The sequence below is a fragment of the Echinops telfairi genome, unplaced genomic scaffold (genome assembly GCF_000313985.2).
Source record: "Echinops telfairi isolate 266 unplaced genomic scaffold, ASM31398v2 ScPeMD7_3509;HRSCAF=4178, whole genome shotgun sequence".
NCBI classification, from domain to species: Eukaryota; Metazoa; Chordata; class Mammalia; order Afrosoricida; family Tenrecidae; genus Echinops; species Echinops telfairi.
Genome location: NW_022107407.1, coordinates 12,585,632 through 12,606,827, shown reverse-complemented (window position 1 = coordinate 12,606,827; position 21,196 = coordinate 12,585,632). Strand labels below are relative to the sequence as shown.

Here is a 21,196-nt window from a genome sequence, read left to right as displayed (position 1 = left end):
GACAACCGAAAAGTGGATGAAGGGAGACGTCGGACAGGGCAAGATATGACAAAATACCCATTTATAAACTATCAAGGGCTCATGCGGGAGGGGGGAGCGGGGAGGGAGGGGAAAAATGAGGACCTAATGTCGGGGGTTTAAATGGAGAGAAAATGTTTTGAGAAACGATGTACAAATGCGCTTTACACAATTGATGTGTGTATGGATTGGGATAACAGTTGTATGAGCCCCTAATAAAATGTTAAAAAAAAAAAAAACTCTCTCACACACACACACAAAAAAAGAAAGTATTGAAAGAAGATGGGAAATACTTTACATAGGGGAACTGTGTCAATTTGACGGAAGCCTGTCGCTCTATGAAGAACAGCTCGGGCACCTCTATTGTCCTGTGGAATTCTCCAAGGACATCGTCTGTGTCCCTTCCTACTTGGAACTGTGGGTGTTTTGCACTGTGTGGAAGACGACTAAGACTTGGAGATGAACGTCACCCTTCATGTGTGACCGCCACATGTTTGAAGGCCTCCGAATGAGTTGGGCAATTGATTGTGAATTCCTTTAAGTTTTTTTAAATAATCATTATCTTTAATTTTAAAAAGCAAATGGAAAATGTACATTTTGATGCACTAGGGTGATCTTTTTTTTTTCTTCAGTCAGCTTAAGGATGATCCAGCAACAGTCAAGGCTGCTACATGTACTGAACCCCTAGAATGTGATTTTTGTTGTTTTTCCCTCTCCTCCCCCTGTGTGATTTTGATTTTGGTAGACCTTCAATTTGAATGTTTGGAGGAATGAGCATCATTATTTTGTTTCTAAGGGAGATTATTTTCCAAAAATTGACCTAGCTATTAAGATTCCATGCTTATAAAAGAGAATTAAATGAAATGAATAGCATTGCTCCCATTAAAGTTACAAAAGATAAAAAAAAAAAAAAACAGTCAACTCTCTGAGACCGAAAAGACCACATGAGCCTCTAAACAAGCAGATGGAAATGGGAATGGGCAGTGAAATCAGGGGATAGTAATCTGGGTTGGAAATGGGGGTGGGGGGGGCTTACCATGTGGTGATACTTATTGATGCTGTTTAATAATCTATGTGTTAATTATTGAAGTTATTCATTTCTCTGTAAAATTTTACTTACTGGAAAATAAAATTTCAAAACACATAAGCTGGGAATATCAAGTAGATTATCGGTGTTATATTGTATAGAAATTATGCTAAACAGAACATAATTAATTTTATTCAGTTCCATATTGCGTGCTGTGGCTCAACACAGTGAGCGACTTCTCATCATAATGTACTGATTTTCTGCCCATGTGATGCTTCCAGTAGCAATATCCCCCAATTAGTAACACCTAGCTTTACTATTCGGATGAAGATAACAACACCTGCAATGATAAATAATTTCTTTTACCTCCAATAAACAGCAAGGGTTATCTCAGACACTTGGATCATTACACTTCATCCTATAGCACATTTGTTACCATGACGGAAACCAAATATTCCTCTTCTGGAAAGCCCTCTCTACCTTATCAGAACGAGTCTGTTTTATTTCCTCTCTTTATTTCAAATACATCTTTATTTCAAATACAAATACTATTCCCCCATTTAATCGTGTAATTCACTTCTTGTTGTCTATAAGATAAATATAAAAACAGAAACGTGCTGCTTGTCATTAGTCAGTTTTGACTCCTAGTGACCGTAGAGCACAAAGTAAAGGTGCTGCACAGGGTTCCCTAGAGGGAACTGTTTTCAGGCGTAGATTGCCTGGCTGGGCTCCCACAGAGGGGACATAGACGGACTTTGAGGGAAACAGACATACTTTCAGGGGACATAGATGGACTTTGGAGGAACATAGACATACTTTGAGGGAAGATGGACGTACTTTGAGGGAACAGAGACGGACTTTGAGGGAACAGACGTACTTAGCCATTGCACCACCATAGTGCCCTCCTTTCCAAATATTTACTATAATTTCCTATTGAACTTTATCCTAGCTTATTTTCCACATTTGTCTTCCACACATACTTTCTACATGATTGACATATCCATGCACTTTATCTAGCTTTGCTTCTATTTATATCTTTCACTAGAAAGTCCTGCTCACCGTCTTCTTCCTGGGAATGAAAGAACCCACACAAACTCACTGCCATCATGCTGATTGCCACTCGCAGCAACAGGGTAGAAAATGCTCTCGTGGGTTTCCGCGACTAAAATTCTATAAGGGAGTAAAAAGCCTCATCATTCTCCCCCCGAAAGGCTGCTGGCTTTCAACTGATGATCTTGTGGTTAACAGACCAACCTGCATTCCATTACGCCACTAGGGCTCCTTTCTGCCGAGAAAATTTCCTATTTATTCTTGAAGACCATCCTTAAGTGAAGAGGGGAACCTTCTTAAACCTATTTGCTTTTCTATCCTTCTCCCCTCTGCTCTCCCCTCTCTACCTGGCAAGCTTCAATTGCTTCATGTCCAGAGTGTCTTTTCTTCTGCATTTTATTTTAGGTTTTGGTTTGTTAGTGAGATGTGAGCTTTTAAGGACATCAACTGTGACATGAACTTTTATGCATTACTCTATCCCCGCATGATAGGTAGTTGTTATACATGTGTTGAAGTGAAATGAAATGTCTCAAGCCCGTTTGAAGTGAACAAAAATTCCTGCTCATTGATATTTATTTATAATTGTCAGAAAAACCTGTTCATTTCATCAGTAAGCCACATAGAACATAATCACGAAGCAATGTGTACAGTAATCCACATACACATTGCAATCTAACATTATTCTCAGAGCACAAATTCTGATAGACACCCAAAGGCCATATTCATGTGCTAACTACATCAAAAATAAACAGGTATATCTGAGAATTAACTAATCCAGAACCACCCTGGTATAACAGTAACAGGTCACTTGAGTGTAATTGCAATTATTCTATTCCTCCTATAGGAATTATTTAACCTATTAGGATACAGATTAGGCTTATTTTTTTCATAAATATGTTCATTAATTAACAAAGTCCCTTTGAAACCACACATGTAAGTGATTTCACAAATTTGAGCCTGTGAGACAGAAGGTTGAAAGGGAATTGAAGAGAAGACAGGAATTATCTTTTTTTCTCTATCGCTGTCAACTTCCCTTTGGTCATCTTGAAGGAGTCCTGTGGCCCAGGAGCTCAGCACTCAGCTGCTCCACAGGAGAAAGACAAGTCAGAGGGCTTCCATCAAGATGGTGCTGTTGGAAACCCTCTCGGGAGATCTCCGTCCTCGTGTTCCTTGAGGACTCAATTGGGTAGGTTGGGCTATCTTCACACTTCCTAATCTACACCATCCTGTTGTTAGGGGCCTGCTAATGCAACAGTGATGTTAGGAATGCAATCGTGTCGTAGAGAATGTGGGGAAGGCATGGATTAAGATACCATGAATCCATTTGAGACTGAAGTTTATAAAATCTCATCTTCTCTATAGATGTATACAAAGAATGACATTTCCTTTTCATTAGCTCTTACACCTCTTCTTCCTGACTTTTTATTTTACCTTCTCAAATGCCAAAACTTGTTAAATTGGATCCTTACAAAAACACCTCTGAGCTCTCTTTATCAAAATGAATATTCTGTTCCCTGAGCTTTCATACCACATTGTTTAGGATACCGAACAGTTTCTATTTGTTTCTGCCTTTATCTCAATTGTTAAATTGTGATTAGCTTTCTAAAATTTTGGATCTTTACTTACATCTTTATCCCCTCACCCTTCTCTAGCACAATGATTTCTATTCACTAGTTGTTCCAAGATAAACTTCATACAAACTACATCCATGGTCTTTCACGTGTTTCAAGCCGAGAGGATTTCTACACACCTTAAAAGTACTACTGTATTAGAAGCCAAGAAAGGCTACAAACAAATAAGACTACTCAGAAAAGAAATTACCAGACTGAAGAAAAGATTGAAATCCACTACCACCTAACCTCATATTTTCCTGTGTCTAAAAACTTTATTTAGCAGAATGCGAGGATTCATTTAGAAGAGAATAACAAACAAGAAATCTAAATTCCTTGCTGCTGAGCCCATTGGCCTCACAGTGACTGCATTAATATAGAGAAGAAGTGCTCTGTGGGTGTCTAAGGTAGTCATTTTTATGGAAGCAGACTACATACACACCTTTTTCCTGTGAAGCCGCTGACATTTTAGTTATTAGCAGCTGAGTGCCTAACTGCGATGGCACAGCAAATATCATTGGAACAAATTAAAAATATCAGGTCCTTCCTACAACAGTTAGGAATTAAATGTAAACACTGGGTAAACCAAGCTACCACCAGTCAAGTGTTAGGCAAGGGCAAAATAAAAATGACAATAAAACAATTATATTAATATATTTTAAATGCACTTGTGTGCACTTTTCTATAGGGAATAAAAGCAATTAAATACTGTACCCAAGATGCAGTCAATTACACTGTGGCTAAACTGATTAATTAATTAAGTTAATCTGCTTTGAAAGAAAAAAACAGAAAAGATATTCAAAGGAAATACTAAAATCTCAATTTATAAAATAATTTCTTTAAATACTTTAAAAATCCACCCAATGCTATCAATTATCATAAAGTCACTTGTTATTAAATTAATCAGCTTTCAGCTCAAAACAGAAAAGATGTCTATTAATTATAAAATGTTTTCATATATAAACTTAAGGCTTTTATATTTTGTTTTTTCCATATAGAAATTGCAAGTACAGGAAATTCCAAATTGAAAGCAAGCACACTTTAATTGTAGCAGCCATCTTAAAGATTGTAATATACATAAGGCATCAAAAGCATTACTACTGGAGTCGGGGGTGCTGTGTGCTGCACTGGTGACACTGCTATAGGGGTGACCCCAAAGTCTTGACTGTCTATAATTTTTTCAGTAGTTAAGCAGAATTCTTTTTAAATTAAAATATCCCTATAGCTAGTTTTAACAATAAAACAATGTTTAAAACCTAGCTTACATGTATAAATATACATGCAAGGCTTAAACTCTGTGCTAGTTTATTTTTGTACCTTCTAAGTTGCTCATGTAAGCATCAGTCAAAGATCAAAAGATGTGTTGCATTAGATAAATCTGTTGCACAAGAGCTTTGTAGAGAATTGTAAGCAAGAATGCTACTAGGAGAATTGAGGTGTGCCTGACCTAACTCATGGTATTTTCATTGCATCATACACAGGTGAACGTTGAACATTGAATAAGGAACACAGATGAAGAGTCGGGCATTTGCTGGAGAAGAATATGGAAAGTCCCATGGACTGCTGAAAGGACAATTGACCTGTCTAGGAAGAGGTACAGCCAGAATGGTCTTGGAGTCAAGGACGACAAGATTTTATCTTTGGACATAGTGTGAGGAGAGACTGTTGTTTTCATCGTTGCCTGATGTCTTTTTGTTTTTTAACCAAAGACCTTTATTCTAGTTTAAAAAGGAGCAGAATCCATGAACAAACACTTTACCAAAGAAGACATTCATGCCGCCAACAGGAAGAATTGCCTGAGAGAGTTAGCCATTCTTTTTTTTTTTCCAAAGTGAAATTTATTAATAGGGCTCTTCTACTCGTATTCCTTTTGGTAATGTATTATAAATTGTTGTCTCTATTGTTGTGGTTATATCCAATTTTTAGTAGTTTATTGGCACATAGTTGACATATCATACAACTAACTAGTTCAATCATATCAAGAAAAGTTGTATAATTACTACCACAATCAATTTTAGAATATTCTTCTTTCTTTCTTTTTTTTTTTTTTTAATTAATCAATTTATTGGGGCTCATACAATTTATCACAATACATAGATCAATTGTGTAAAGCACATCTATACATTTGTTGCCCTCATCATTCCCCAAATTCTCTTGCCTCCTGGGTTCCCGGAATCTGCTCATCTTCTTTCTTGTACTCATTGTTATTTGCTCCCAATTCCCACCCCAACCTCTCCTGCTATACACCCAAGAAACCACTAATCTATTTACTGTCTCTATAGATTTACCTATCCTGAATTTCAGATGCCAACAAGCATTAAAAAAAACACTCAACAACAATAACAAAACAAAATAGAGAAAAGCTTCAATAAAAAGGAAAGTGGAACATATTTAAATCTAGAACAACTTTACAATCTGTCCAAAGTGAGATCAAATGATGTTAAAGTTTAAGCTAACGACATCTTCCATACTCCACTTCCCAATGTACTCCGTGTGATAGCAAGACTTTGACATGCCTGGTCTGTGGTCAGAGTGGGTTCACTAAAGACTTCATCCACAGTAATCATGTGTATTTACCCTTTACTTTTTTTTTAACTGAAGCAACTTTTAAATTGGTCAAAAGCAGATTTCATAAGATGTTGCATTTTAACCTAACTAGCTCTGGTGGTCTCGTGGTTACTGGGTGGGTTGCTATTCCCTCGGTTGGCAGTTTGAAACCACCAGCAGCTCTGTGGGAGAAAGACCGGGCCTTCCACTCTCGTAAACACTTACAGTCTCGGACATTCCAAGGAGGGTTGCTATGAGTCAACACTGCCTGAACGGCGGTGACTGTGAGTTTTGAGATCTACCAGGACCGTCCTTAGAATGCGCTCTGATAACAAGGCTATTCATAGCCCTCAACTTTGGTCAGAGTGGATTCACTGGAGTGGATGAATCAATGGGTGGAAACTGCAAATGAATTCTGGGCTACCACTGTCATCCATAGCCTCCTGTAGACCAGCTGTTCGCCATTCAGGGGCAGTCCTCGGTTGTGCTGATAAGAATAATGTGGCAGATATTCTGAGTGTCACCTTAGGGGGTGTGAATTAAATCCCCTTTGTTTCCTTGGGCATATAGGCATCTAAGGGGACCTACTGGCACAGTAGGTTATACATTGGACTGCTAACCTCAAAGTCAATGGTTCAAAAGCACTAGCCCCAAAGGAGAAAGATAAGACTTTCTATTCTTATGAAGATTTCGTTCAGAAACCCACAGGAGCAGTTTTCCTCTATCCTACAGGGTTGCTATGCTTGCGAATTGACTTGTTGGCAACAGGGGTTTTTATGTATGGTCCACTGAAAAACAAAAACCATGCCATTCTGTGTATGAGACTGAGGCATTTCAGAAGCAAGAACAGAGAGACTTCCCAGGGCAATTGAGAACATCAGAAACCCCTGCCTGAAGGGGCAGCAGATGCCATGGAACAAAACAAAGGAACCACACAGAGACAGAGCTGAGGGGCTTTGCCCTTGGAACTTGAAGCTATAAATCAGTGAAGAAGAGCAGCAGGTGGGCTTCCTAACCCACAGGGTCAGAACCCAGAGGCTGAGGACCAGAAAAGAGACTTGACTGCTGGCTGAGGGGAAGCACTGCTATGGACCAATCCGTCCTTACTGTTTCCGTGATTCTGATTTATGATAACCTGTTAGCTTCCCCAATAAGACCACCCAGTTGTGAGTGTTGTCTGTGAGTTCTGTGTGGCCATGACAATGGATTATCCAACCTAACAGAAAAGTAGAATGCTGTGGATGGAATGGTTGGTGTCAGACTGGGATAAAGAAAAATGGAGAGGCACTTCTGAAATCTGCCTTGTGGCAATCACTTTGGCCTGGGGTGGAGATGGATTCTCTTTCTCTTTTGTGTAATGAGAGGAGGTCATATGTGGCTTCCATGCGGTTTTCTCTGTCACAGATATTGTTAACTGTTCTGATATTTTAGTTATAATGTTGTGGTAATTAGTATTTGTGAGTCTATATCAATAATTTTTGAGAATATAATGGTAATTAAAAGGAGAAAAATTTTAAATGGATGCCTTTTTGTTACTAATATTATTGTAACTAATAGTGCTGTACTTCAATGTAGAAAGATTTTTATAAAACAATTTGTTGTTAAAACCAAACTCATTGCTATCAAGTCGATCCTGAATTATAATGATACCATAAGACAGAGTAAAATTTCCCTCTGTGTTTCCAAGTCTGTAAATCTTTCTGGGAGTAGAAAGTTGTTGGTATCCATAAAACTTAAGATTTTACATATATATATATATATATATATACAATTTACTACCATATCACATATGCTGTGATAAAAAATTGATCATCAACATGTGGAAGGATTCTGTGTGAGCTAGTATAGTAAGAGATCAATGAGTGGGTGGGTATGGGTGCCACCCTGAGTTACCTCACTCTATGACACCCACCCAGTGATGCCAGTATGAGACACTGTCACGAGAACCTTACATGGCACGACCCATTTAGCCTCCACTCAGTCTTGGGAGGATCAGACTATTATTACTCACCATGAAGGTAGGGAAACAGATGCCATTTTTGCATCACCCTCTCTCTCTGTGTCATCCAGGTTCTCAAAGCTACAAAATGATGAAACTGGAATTGTGTCTAATTAATCTGATACTAAAGGGATTTGTTTCAATTATTATGTTATGCAACTTAACATTTATTGTAGTGTTTTAATATGGAAAGCTATACACACAGAGAGATATATATATGCAACTTTATAGAGTAATATAATAAACTTCATAAATCCATTATTTAGTTATACCATTTAATCTCTGTCTCCGTTCAACTCTTCCTTCTATATGATTCTGAAGAAAATACCAGAAATAACTAATTTTATCTAGAAACATTTCAGTAAGCATCTTTACAACAAAAGAATGTAAAATTTAAACATAGTCATGGTACTATGAACACACCTAGAATCCTACCAATAATTCTTAATATATACAGATGATAATTTGAATACTTCATATTTTAAATTTAAATTAAATAAATTGAAACGCATGTAAATTAAATAAAGTATTTGCATGTCTGTGTGTGTTTTCTCTAGCTGATTTGTTGATATTGTGTCCCATGAAGGAAGAGGAAGTGCAATATATATATATATATATAAAAGGATAAATCCCCAACAAATACCACTGCCACTGAGTAGATTCTGATTCAAAATGATACAGGCTAGACTTCCCAAGTCTGTGGTAGCTAAGAGCCCACCTTCTTCCTGTGGAGCAGTTGGGGGTTTTAGTCATTAACATGACAAATGCCGTCCAACAGTTACCAGCACCCCTATCACAGCTCCTTAAGGAAAAGGATCTCAAATCGAAGCAAAATTATGACCAGCAAATTGATTTTGACTCATAGAGACCCTACAGGGCAGAGTCGAATTGTCACGATGGGCTCTGGAGGCTGTACGTCTTTATGGGAGCAGAAAGGAGAGTTATGAAGTTGTCGACTTCTGGAAAGACTTAAAGCCTTGGGCACCCAAAGGGGCAGTTCTGCTCTGCCCGCGAAGGTCCCCACCAGTCAGAGTGGACTCGATGGCAATGAGTTGAGTGTGTGTCAGCCAGAGCACAGTGCTCTAGAATCATGTCAACTGTTACCTTTCATCCAGTGTGAACTTCAAAATAATTCTTAAAAGAATACAGCTGAATAGCTCTTTCTTATCAGGCCTCACCAGTCACCAATTATTTAACTTTTTCACAACTGTGACTCTATGGGGGATCATCTGGTATTTCTGGACACAGTTATGAAAAATTAATTTGGTTCAAGGTTTAAAATTTTATAAAGATTATTTTTTCACATGTCAGGAATGTTAAAATAGGTTATAGTGTAGAAGAACTTAATACCTTTCTTTCTACATGTCATAAAGTCACATAATTTGCTCATGATTTTAGCCACTCCACATAAAAGAAGAAAGGTAGGAAACAAATAAAAGGTCAGAAGAAGGAAGAGGAGGGAAGTTGGGAGGAATCAATAAGAAGTGAGGAAGGAAGGAACGGAAGGAGAGAGAGAGAGAGAGAGAGAGAGAGAGAGAGATGATTCACCAAACTTTCATCAACAACTTGTTACATTTTTTATTCATTTTTGATAGATTCACTTTTACCACTAAGTGCATTTGTTTATTGGATTGTTGATTCTTGACTGAATGAACGTTTTCATGGTATTTTTTATTGCAGCCTTCAGTATGGATTACAACTCAATGAAAAAAAAAATTTTTACCAATGGGTACCATCATGATAAATGGAGGAAATATTGATGTTATGAAGCATTTCATTTACTTGGATAGATACACAATGAATGCTTATAAAAGCAACCATCAAACCAAAAGACGCATTGCCTTGGGAACACCCGTAGCATAAGAAGTGTTTAAAATGTTGAAGGCAGGGATGTACCTTTGAGGAATAAAATGTGCCTGGTCTAAGCCATACTATTTTCAGTCACCTTGTATGCATGTGAAAGTTGGAAAATGAATAAAGAAGACAAAGGACAAACTTTGATGAACTTGAATTATGGTGTTGATAAGGGATATTGAAAGTTGCCTAGAATATCACATATACTGATAGTCACATATACTGATAGTCACATATACTGAAAGTACCCTAGACCACCAGAAGATCAACCAAATTGGTCGTGGAAAAAGTACAGCCAGAATGTTCTTTAGCAGAAATGACAAAACTTGGTCACAGTACTTTGGCTATGTTAACAGAAGGACATCCTGCTTGTAAATTAGAAGGGCAGTGGAAAAGAGGAAGACTCTCAAGTAGATGAGTTGACACAGCGGCTGCAACAAGGGGTCCAATATACTGTAATTCTGAGGATGGGGCAGGCCCGGCAGTGTTTTGTTCTGTTGAACACAAGGTCACTATGAGTCTAATCACCTTGATTGTACCGAATAACAGAAGCACATTTATGATGAGCTTTTAGTTACCTTCTCATACAGGGAGACCGTGGACATTGATATTGTTTGATATTTACTGCATTAAACCAAAGAATGTAAACTATAGCGAGTAAAAATTCTATTGGTAACAAACCATACTTACATAATTTACCTTCGGGGCAAGCAGAGAGAAGTGTGCGAGGGGGTACCTCCCCCCAAAACAGATTTGTTTCCTCAAACTATGTATTAATTTTTTTTTTTACAAAACAATCTTATCACCTTCAAAGGACTCTCCATTACACTCAATACACTTATTGAAATCTGCAATTCCATTCTTGGAAACCTTTTTCAAACTCATCTGTTTGCATAGCTGACAGCAGCTCCCTTGTTTGTTTGGGGTTTTTTCTTCAATGTCATCAAATTGCTGTCCTTTCATGTCCCTCTTTATTCACAAAAACAAAAAGAAGTCTCATGCAATGAAATCTGGTAAGTAAGAGAGACATGCTGTTTTTTGCCAAAAACTGGTGCTCTGAGGTGACTGTGAGTAGGTGCCCTGGCAAAACAAGTCCCTCATATGCAACAAATCAGACCTTCTTTGTCGTACACCGTTACACAATCTTTTCAGAACTTTTAAAGAGAAAGATTAAGAGTCTGATCTGGTGGAATGGACCCCAAGTGCACTACTAGTCATCATTTTTGTCCTTGAAGTTGACCAAGCTCCAGAATGAGGGTTGCCATCAATTGACATTTCACCATTTTTGAAATGAGAAAACCACTCATATACTTGAATCTTTCTCATAATGCTGTCCTTGTAAGCAGTGTTGAACATCACAACGTTTCTGCAGCATTTTTCATGACCAGGAAACAAAATTTCGCAGTTGCAGGCTGCTCTTTTAAATTTGTCATCCTAAAAAATAAGGGTTCAGCAAAACTGATTTCATAAAAAAATTCACTGTGACCAGAGAGAACCTTCCTAGGAGACAACATCGGGTGCATATGAGTAAAGATAAAGGGAAATGAGACAAACATTTTGTAGATAGCAAAATAATTTATAAAATGAAATATATAAGCTTGAAAAAGTGGTAAAATACAAATGTGAAAATAAAATGATAAAATAAGCACCAAGTATAATCAGAAAACTTAAAATTGTAAGGTAAGACAATATGCAAAGAAACAAGAGTGTTTTGCTGGGATAAAGGAAAACATAGTAAATCTTAAAAGGTAGTTATTTCATATAAGTAGGATTTTAAGTTTATATTTTATCTAGATTTTAAGTTTATATTTTATCCCATTTGGTCATTTTAGTAAAACAACATTCGAAAGACTAGGATTAATTATTATTTAAATATTTGACTTATATTGTTTACAAGATTTGATTTTCTTTCTTGAGCATCAAAGTTTCCTTAATAGTAAGTGTTTATCATTAAGACAATGAAATGATCCAGAAACAATTTGAAGTTTAAACTTTAGAGTAAACCCATCACTATAGTAGAGCATTTAGGTGCACAGACTTTAGGGCTAGTCTTTTCTTGCAGCTTTACTTCCTCTGTTGATACTGAGCACACTCTGTGCTTCAATTTCCTCCTCTTTAAAATATCTAGAACAATATTTGTAGTCTGAGTTGTCTTGGGTCTTAAATCAGTTAAAGTATGTAAACCGCATAAGACATACAATGGGCATGTAACTTGGGTCAGACACCATGAAAAGATAGATGGGGTGAGCAAAAATACATAAGATTTTCTCAAGCCTACAACCAAATAAATACCGAGTTCTAGAATCCAAATTCCAAAACAACCAAACACAGAATTCAGTGCAGAATATTATCATTTAAAATTCCCTCATTTTATAAAAGAAGAAAATGAGGCCTATAGAAATATAAAGATTGCCTAATATACAGATACAGGAATGAATACATCAGAATGTTACCTTCTGAATTGAGAGTTTTCAAATTTACACAGCCATGGCAAAGTGTTTTCATGTCACAATAACTATGACTTGGGTGCAAATATGTGTCTGATAGACGGTGAGATTCACTCCACCAGCCTGTGCACGTGCTCAAGAATCAAGGTCACAGTTTGTCGTTTCATTGAGAATTACAGATTAGTCCACACATAAGCTTAGCTGACTTGGTATAATCAACATTCAGTCATCTTGAGTAGGCTGGATTATATAACTTCAGTGCTGAGGAAAACTAAATCAAATATTGGAAGTAGTATTTTGTGGAAGAGAAATTAGCCCATAGCCACTGGATCAGCTCTTGAATTAGTAATTTATTTAAATGCATTAGTCAGATTCATTTCAATTAGATTTATTTTGTATCTCTATGAATAAGGAACAGTAAGTACATATTGTAGAATGAAAAATTTCACCTAAGGTATTGAATAATATTTCAACCATTAATATTATCCAACAATGGAAAGAGTTGCCTTATAACAGCGGTTCTTAACCTGTGGGTTGCAACCCCTTTGTGGGTCAGATGACCTTTAGACAGGTGTCTGTCGATTCACCGCAGTAGCAAAATTACAGTTATGAAGTAGCAATGAAAATAATTTTATGGTTGGGGGGGTCACCACAACATGAATTGTATTAAAAGTTTGTGGCATTAGGAAGGTTGAGAACCACTGCCTTAAAGGGTCAGAGACCATTTACTCTTGGAAATATTTTAGAAGAGATTAAAAGGCTTAACAACTCACTGGGTATAAAAATGAACCAGTTCAGAAGCAGGAACAGGGAAGGGGAGGATTTCAATACCAGCAAGAGAGGAGATCTGGGGAAGCAAGCCATCTTTATCCCTGCATTGAATCTCTGCTCCAGAGCCAGCTTTGATACTAGCAGAGCAGTGGCATCAAAACCAAGAGCCAGAACATGACACAGAGCAGAAGACATCTTTGCCCACAGAGAATATGAAGCTGAGTGCCTTTGGGCTGAGGTTGAAGGAACAGTGCTGTGCCATTTGGGAATTTGAACTTTAAAGCAATTTGAAGATTAAAATTTAGAGCAAATCCTCCACTATATTAGAGGGCTTAGGTGCACAGACTCTAGGGAAGAGTTGCCTACTTAGAAGTAGCTGGTGGGTTTGAACCAGCAGTCTTGTGATTTAGTAGCCCAACAAGGAAACCATTACACCACCAGTGCTCCTTTGGGACTGGTTAGACTCAGAAGCAACTTGAAAGCATCAAACATCAACAACAACAACATATGCAGATGTTCTAACATGTTAATGTATCTATAATGTGTATATATTAATAATGCAAATAAATTAAAAGTTAAAAGCATGCAGCGCAATAGTTTGATATTAATATAAATTACAACATTTGGAGGACTTACTATTCACTGCCAGCAAATGAAATCCAACTCATAGTCTCAGGATAGAGTGAAACTGTTCCCTAGGGTTTCTGTGTCTTTATGGAAGTAAATCGCCTCATCTTTATCTCAAGCTTACAGTTTGTAGCCCAACACCTAGCTCACAATTCTACCAGGGCTTCCACCAAATATAAGTTAAAGGGACAACACCTTGAAAATGTACAATTTTTGATTAATTGCAAATTAATTGTACGATACTTAGAGAACAAGTAGATTGGTTAATTTTCCACAATTTGGATAGATATTAAATTTCTTCGGTTAATAAGAGTAAAGTTACTCAACTCCATTTAGAAGAGAAAAAAGATTCAGAAAAGTCCAGTATCTGTCTGAAGATCACAGAAGAGGTGTGGGCAGGGCAGAAACAAAGGTCTCTAGACTCTCAAGTCTCCAAACTAGTCATGGCCACACTCCTCTTCTAATGAACATCAAAAGAACAAACTCTATTTTTGTGGATTACTGTGTTTACATACATACACCACGATGTTTATACCTCTGTCCATTGCTTTGCTTCCTAGGTCCTTCCTCTGTTTCCTTTTACCTTCCTCCTGTTCCACTGTCACTTTTCACTTATTTCTGCCTCTTGGTACCTCCTCTTAGCACGTTTACTGTTGCTCGAACACACACCTCCACACGATCCCTATCTCCACCTTTTTAATGACTCCAACACTCCAGTTGCTCCCCTGTCCATGGCGCTGCCTGCTCACTTCCTCCTTCCCCCACCACCCTCATCCTCCAGGTCCTGCTGTTCTGTCCTCCTCAAGCATGCCTTGCATGCCTATACTATATATATAGGAACACCGACAATCATGTAGCCCAAATGTGTGCATAAGTAAGTGTGGTGAAGAAGGCTGATGGTGCCTGGCTATCGAGAGATAAAGCGTCTGGGGTCTAAATGGCTTGAAGGTAAACAAGCGGCCATCTAGCCCAGAAGCAACAAAGCCCACATGGAAGAAGCACATCAGCCTGTATGATCATGAGGGGTCAAAGGGACCAGGTATCAAGCACCAAAGAACAAAAAATCATATCATCGGGAATGAGGGGGGGATGCAGGATAGGGACCCAATGCCCATCTGTAGACAACTGGACATTCCTTGCAGAGGGATGGTGGGGAGGAGATGAGTCACTCAGGGTGCACTGTAGCATCGATGAAACACACAACTTTCCTCTAGTTCTTAAATGCTTTGCACCCCCCCCCCATTATCATGATCCCAATTCTACCCTACAAACCTGGTTAGAATGGAGTATGTACAGTGGTGCAGATAGAAACTGGAAACACAGGGAATCCAGGATACATGAATCCCTCAGGACCAGTGGTGGGAGCGGTGATAGAGGGTGGGCAGAAAGAAGGTGGGGCAGAAAGGGGGAACTGATTTCAAGGATCTACATATAACCTCCTCCGTGGGGATGGACAACAGAAAAGTGGGTGAAGGGAGACATTTGGCAGTGTAAGATATGATAAAATAATAATTTATAAATTATCAAGGGTTCATGAGGAAGGGGAGAACAGGGAGGGGGTAGGAAGAAAAATGAGGAGCTGATTCCAAGAGCCCAAGCAGAAAGCAAATATTTTCAGAATGATGAGGGCGATGAATGTATAGGTGTGCTTTACACAATTGACATATGTATGGATTGTGATAAGTTGTACAGGGCCCCAATAAAATGATTTTTTTAAAGGAAAAAGAAGAAAGATTGAAAAGAGAAAAGAAGAAATGAAGAAAAAGGAAAGGGAGAAAAGAAAAGAAAAAAGAAGAAGATATATAAAAAAATCCTGGGTCTGTTTGCTGGCCTTCATGACTGTCCAGGGGCTGCCCCTCCTAGCCTGGAGTCCTCTCCTTGGGGGCTCGTCAGGGGCTTCGTAGCTCTGCCTTGCTCTACCTGCTGGTCTGGTATGCTCCCTTCTAGGTTCAATCTGCTGTGGGGACCACACTACTCCCCATCATGTGAACCCAGGAATGTCCTCTGTCTCAGTCTGCTGCAGTTAGGGGACAACGTGACATGAGCTGTTGTCAGCCGCCCAGTCCCCTCTGTGTCACATCCACAAAAATAGAGGTATTGGATTTTGTGCATGTGTCTATAAGGCAATACACTGAGGTAGGGAATGGACTTAGGGTCTCTCTCATACCCTTCCTCTATACAAGAACACTTTGTTTTAACAAATCAGCAGCCTGAAATGTTCACCCTCCAGACACAATCGCTGAAAACAAAATGGGTGCATAAGCAAATGTGGTGAAGAAGGTGAATGGTGCCCAGCTATTAAAAATATAGCATCTGGGGTCTTAAAGGCTTGAATTTACACAAGCCGCCATTCAGCAGAGAAGCAATAAGTCCACATGGAAGAAGCACACCGCAAATGTGATCAAAAGGAGTCATAGGGACCAGGTAATAGGCATCAGCTGACACATAATAAACAAAAACAATGGAACAATCTCTCCATAGAGGGGCCTCGGGAAAGGGATGAGTCAACCAGGGTGCAGGAAAGCATCCGTTTAACACACTATATTCCTTTGGTTCTTTGAGGCTTCCTCACCTCACACTACCATGAACCCAGTGCTGCTTCTCAATTCAGACTAGACTGGAACATGTACACAGGTATAGATAAGAGATGGGAGCACACGACGCACAGATTCTAGGAACAGGAGTGGGAATAGTGACACCAGAGGGTAGGGGGAAGTGGGGAGAAAAAAGGAGAAAGGGGGAATCAATCTCAATGATTGACCCATAACCATACAACCTGCTTCAGGGGGAAGAACAACAGAAAATATGGAGGAAGAGAGACAGCAGTCGGTGTGAGATATGAAAATAAGAACAACATACAATCTATCAAGGGGGTATGGGGTAAGGGGTAAGGGGAGTTGATACCAAGAGCTCAATAGAAAGTAAATGTCTAGAAAAGAATGAAGACAACGCATGCACAAATTCCCCTGATGCCAGAAATGTATGCATTATTACAAGAGTTGTAAGAGTCCCCAATAAAATTAAAAAAAAAAAAGAACTTATGTTTGAATACACAATTTAAAGGATGCTACAATATCAAAATATCACAATATCAAAAAAAGGATAATTCAATATCAAAACCATCTCTAGTTCTTGATAATTATTTGAAATCTATGCAATGTTGGCTAATTTTCAAACCTCCCTTAAACTTGGTTTCTTCAAAACAATAGTAGCTCCATTACAGGGCGACTGTGAGGGTGGGGAAGAAACCTGGGTGGTCACTACTTGGCTACTAACCAAAATGTCACAGGTTTGACTATTCACCAGTAACTCTGCAGGTGAAAAGATCTGAGGGCCTGCTTCCATAAAGATCACCGCCTAAATAAAACCAGTAGGGGAATTGTATTCTGTTCTACAGGGTGTTGGTATTGATAGACGGGCAGAGGATGGAGTTAAGATTTAAATACTCATAGATCAGTTGAATATTTACAGAATAATGCCTGACACAAGTATACATATACCTGGCTAATGTTTAATATTAACAATTTTCTTCTTCAGCAATAAATCATCAGAGAAGAAATAATTTAAAAAATAATAACAGGTAAAAAGACCATTTTTGTTCTCTACATGATTCTGTCAACTATTTCCTTATGATAGTTAAAGAGGATGCCAAGATGTGTATGTTACATCAGTAAGTCGATATTCAGAATAGGGATTAGTGCTCTACAAAATTTTTTCAGCGTTCTTTGTGCAGGCCAAATAGAAGGATATGAATGGACATAATCAGGGATGTATGAGTCACTATAAAATACCAGATATCAAAACATTAATATAATTTAAAAATATATATAATGAATACACTTTTTTAAGGATTGTGTTCTGTGCTTAAAGTGGTTTGCTTCTCAAATTAATTTAGAGTTCAACATTTTTACATAGTACATTATGTGTTTTTGCTGAACACATTCTCCTCCCAAGGTATTAAATTAGCATGCTAACTATATATATATAATTAATCACGGCATGTTTAAAAAACAAAAACATAACATGGTGGTTTCACAAAGAAGTAGGATCATGTTGTTTGCACTAAAATATAATAAACAATGCTCTCTTAAAAATGTTATTGAGGCTGTATCATTTTAAAATAAGAGTACTTAATCAACTAAATAACAAAACAAAATCAAAATATCTAAAAATCAAAAATAATAATAACTGGTAGAAGAAACTCAATTTCCTATGTAAACTTTTAAACTGTATGACGTGTTTTTCAACAGACTCAACAACACATCAGTCATTATTCTGCTCATTTTCTGGTATCGTTATTTACAATCTCAAGAAGTCATCAATTTCTTTTTGTAATAACATACCACATGCTACAGTTCTTCAATGTCAGAGTGGATTGGACAAGTGTCTGGGAGAGAACTGCATGTACCTTGTCCTCTTCAACAGCTTCTGGGTGTTCTTTCCTGCACATAAGATAGGACATGAGGAATTGTTAGTGAAACGGATAACCTTTCCTTCTGACCTGTGGAGAATTAAGTGTCTCTAAATTTTGAGGCAGTCTCTTTAAGTTAAAGGAGACTTTACCCACACCCAATCATATTCACTTTAATTCGACTGAAGACCAGTATAAGAGAAAGCCATGCATATTATATCTCTTCAAATTTGAAATTGTTCATACATGGAAGTCTATCTTTTAGTAGAAGTTAAAGAACCAGGTCAGAAGTGTGACCCCGAGTCAGCCCTTAGGTTTCTGGTCTCTCTGCAAAGATCCCCCACAAAGAGAAATGAGTGGAAGACCAGCTCAAAGGCTGCAGGGATTGTCTGTTTATTGTGATTGTACACAGCAATGGTCAGAGAAGGCCTGTCTGAGCAAGGACAGCAGCACAGGGTGGTTCAAATGAGGACCACAAAATCAGATTGCTTATGTAAAGCCATACGGTGACTGATTCTACAATGGTCGTTACAGAAGGCTTTTTACCCTTTCCAATACAACAACAAACAAACAAACATAAGGCAGGATTGGAAAAGGAAGGAAAATACTCTAGGTTTACATGGGAAGAATGGAATGACTGGAAAAAGCTAAAGAGGTTTTTTTTGAACATGAATTCAACTTTTTCTAACCACCAACCAACTTCATTCCAATTTTAGCAGTTCTGTGGGAGGAACAATGAAACATACAGTTCATCTAAGCTTCAACTTGGCATCAATTCTTTCCTGCTACCTGGAATTCTCTTCCAATTCTCCTTGATGGGCTTGCTACACAATTCTGTCTGGTGGGCTGTTCTTCACGACAGTGAGAACAGTGCTCCTTTTCGCCATCATAACTGTGCACATAGCAGTCACCTCACCACTGACTGAGCATGGAAGAGAAGCTAGGCCTCAAACTAAATCCGAAACTCCGTAGGCACATTTTATCACTTAATCCTCAAAAGCAGGCATTATGATCCTCACTGTGTCCTTACTCTAAGAAATCGAACAACTTAGTCATGTTGTTTAATTTATTAAAACATATCAGTACATATGAAAACTAGACACAAAGCTCGAAAATAACTGAGACTTGAGGATTACTACTACAGTTCTATTTCTCCAGGTGCTGTCCAATTTCTCAGATCCTCCAATACATCAAGCCTGTCTTTAGTCTTTAAACAAACAAACAAATAAACAAACCAACAAACTCTGTCTTTGTGAACATGCTATGACTGACATAGAAGAAACCTCTTTTCCAAATGCCCACAGTGACTCTTCCAGGGCAACAATACCATTATTCCTGAAACGTGAAGACCATTAGTGATCTTTCAAAAACTAAAACAATATCTGAGCATTTTAAAACAATGGCAAATTGTGTCAAGTTTCTAATCATTTCTAATAAATGTAAAAAATAAAACAAGGGTCGCGTTGTTTTGCTGTCAGATACCACTGAGTTGGCCCTGACCCAAAGCGACCCCATAGACACTAAAACGAGGCACTGCAGGACCTGGGTCATGATGCAGCCACTGGCCATCCATCTTCCTATCAGATGGTGCTTGTGACAATTTCATGCCAGAGAGCTTCCTTTGATGTCTGAAATGGCAGTAAATCTAGTTTTTTCTTGGGTATGCAATATTGCAATGTTTTAAGTGCCCTGAAATGGTTAGTGTAATTGTGCAAGACAGGAGTCATCTGTTGGGAGTAAGGCCCGGGAACACTCAAGTCGAACTTCAGTGAAATGTAAGTGTATCTGTGTTTATTTCGAAGAGCTCCATGTCAATATGTAAATATGTATATAGTGCTTATGTACTTTGTGCATATGCTTTAATAATCGCATATGCTTTAGTCTCTCTCATATAAATAAATGGTTAACTGAGAATAGTTGACAGAGGTGCAGACGATCTTGAGAGGAGAAAGAGAAATGGACTTTTCAGAATAATAGACACAGTAAAATTGTTTGTTTTGTTAAACTGTATTTTCCATATCACTTAGGAGAAAAAAAGAAAACCAAAAAAAACATTCGGAATTGAAGCACATATTTATCATCTGTACTAGAGAAATATAGGTAGTAATTTCTAAGTTAAAAATGTATAGATATATGTTAAGTATCTAAAGTATTATTGCTCTGAATTTTTAGTCACATTAATTTATTAAAAGATATATAATTATTTTAAAAGGTTAATATTATAAACTTGTTTGTCAAACCATATGGATTAAAAATAAGAACAATGAACTGAACTATAAATTATTTTAGATTTCAGATCCAATATCTTTCATATTCTTTGTTAAGTTCTATGTCACTAACATTCTAAATCTAATACAAAACATTGGGTTTTATACCTTTACAAAAAAATTAACACAAAATTTACTGCCATTGATTCAATTCTGACCCATAGTGGCCCTACAGATGAAAGTAGATTGCTTCATTTGTTCTGAGATTGTAATCTTTATTGGAGCATAGGCCATCATTTTTCTCTTTTGGAGTAACTGGTGGATTTGAATGGCTGATCTCTTGGTTAGCAACCCAGTGCTTTGCACAGTGCACCACCAGATATACTATAAGACCTTTAATGATAAACAGAATTGAGTGATTTAAAGAGGAAGAAGAAGCATTAACAAGAATCCAACAGGTTCATTTTCAGAATGAAGGTGAAGAAAATTAAAGCAAGTCCAGTAGAACCAAAATACAATTTTAAATATATTCCATGAGATTTTTGAAAACATCTCAAGTGCTGATTTGACTTATTGAACACTAAGGATGGGACACCTAATGATCTGGGGGGAAACGTCAAGAACACAG

The 21,196-nt window shown here is 37.8% G+C and overlaps 1 protein-coding gene across 19 annotated transcripts in view; it reads right to left on the bottom strand.

The window, feature by feature from the left end:
• Nucleotides 1-21,196, bottom strand: part of MYT1L (myelin transcription factor 1 like) — a 723,101-nt gene that overhangs the window by 647,289 nt on the left and 54,616 nt on the right. For 17 of the 19 annotated variants that reach the window (XM_045294233.1, XM_045294234.1, XM_045294249.1 and 14 more), the window contains exon 2: nt 18,294-18,392. The gene's annotated coding sequence lies outside the window, so the exon portion shown is untranslated. The remainder of the gene's footprint in view (nt 1-18,293; nt 18,393-21,196) is intronic. The other 2 variants (XM_045294236.1, XM_045294235.1) reach the window with 1 other exon arrangement.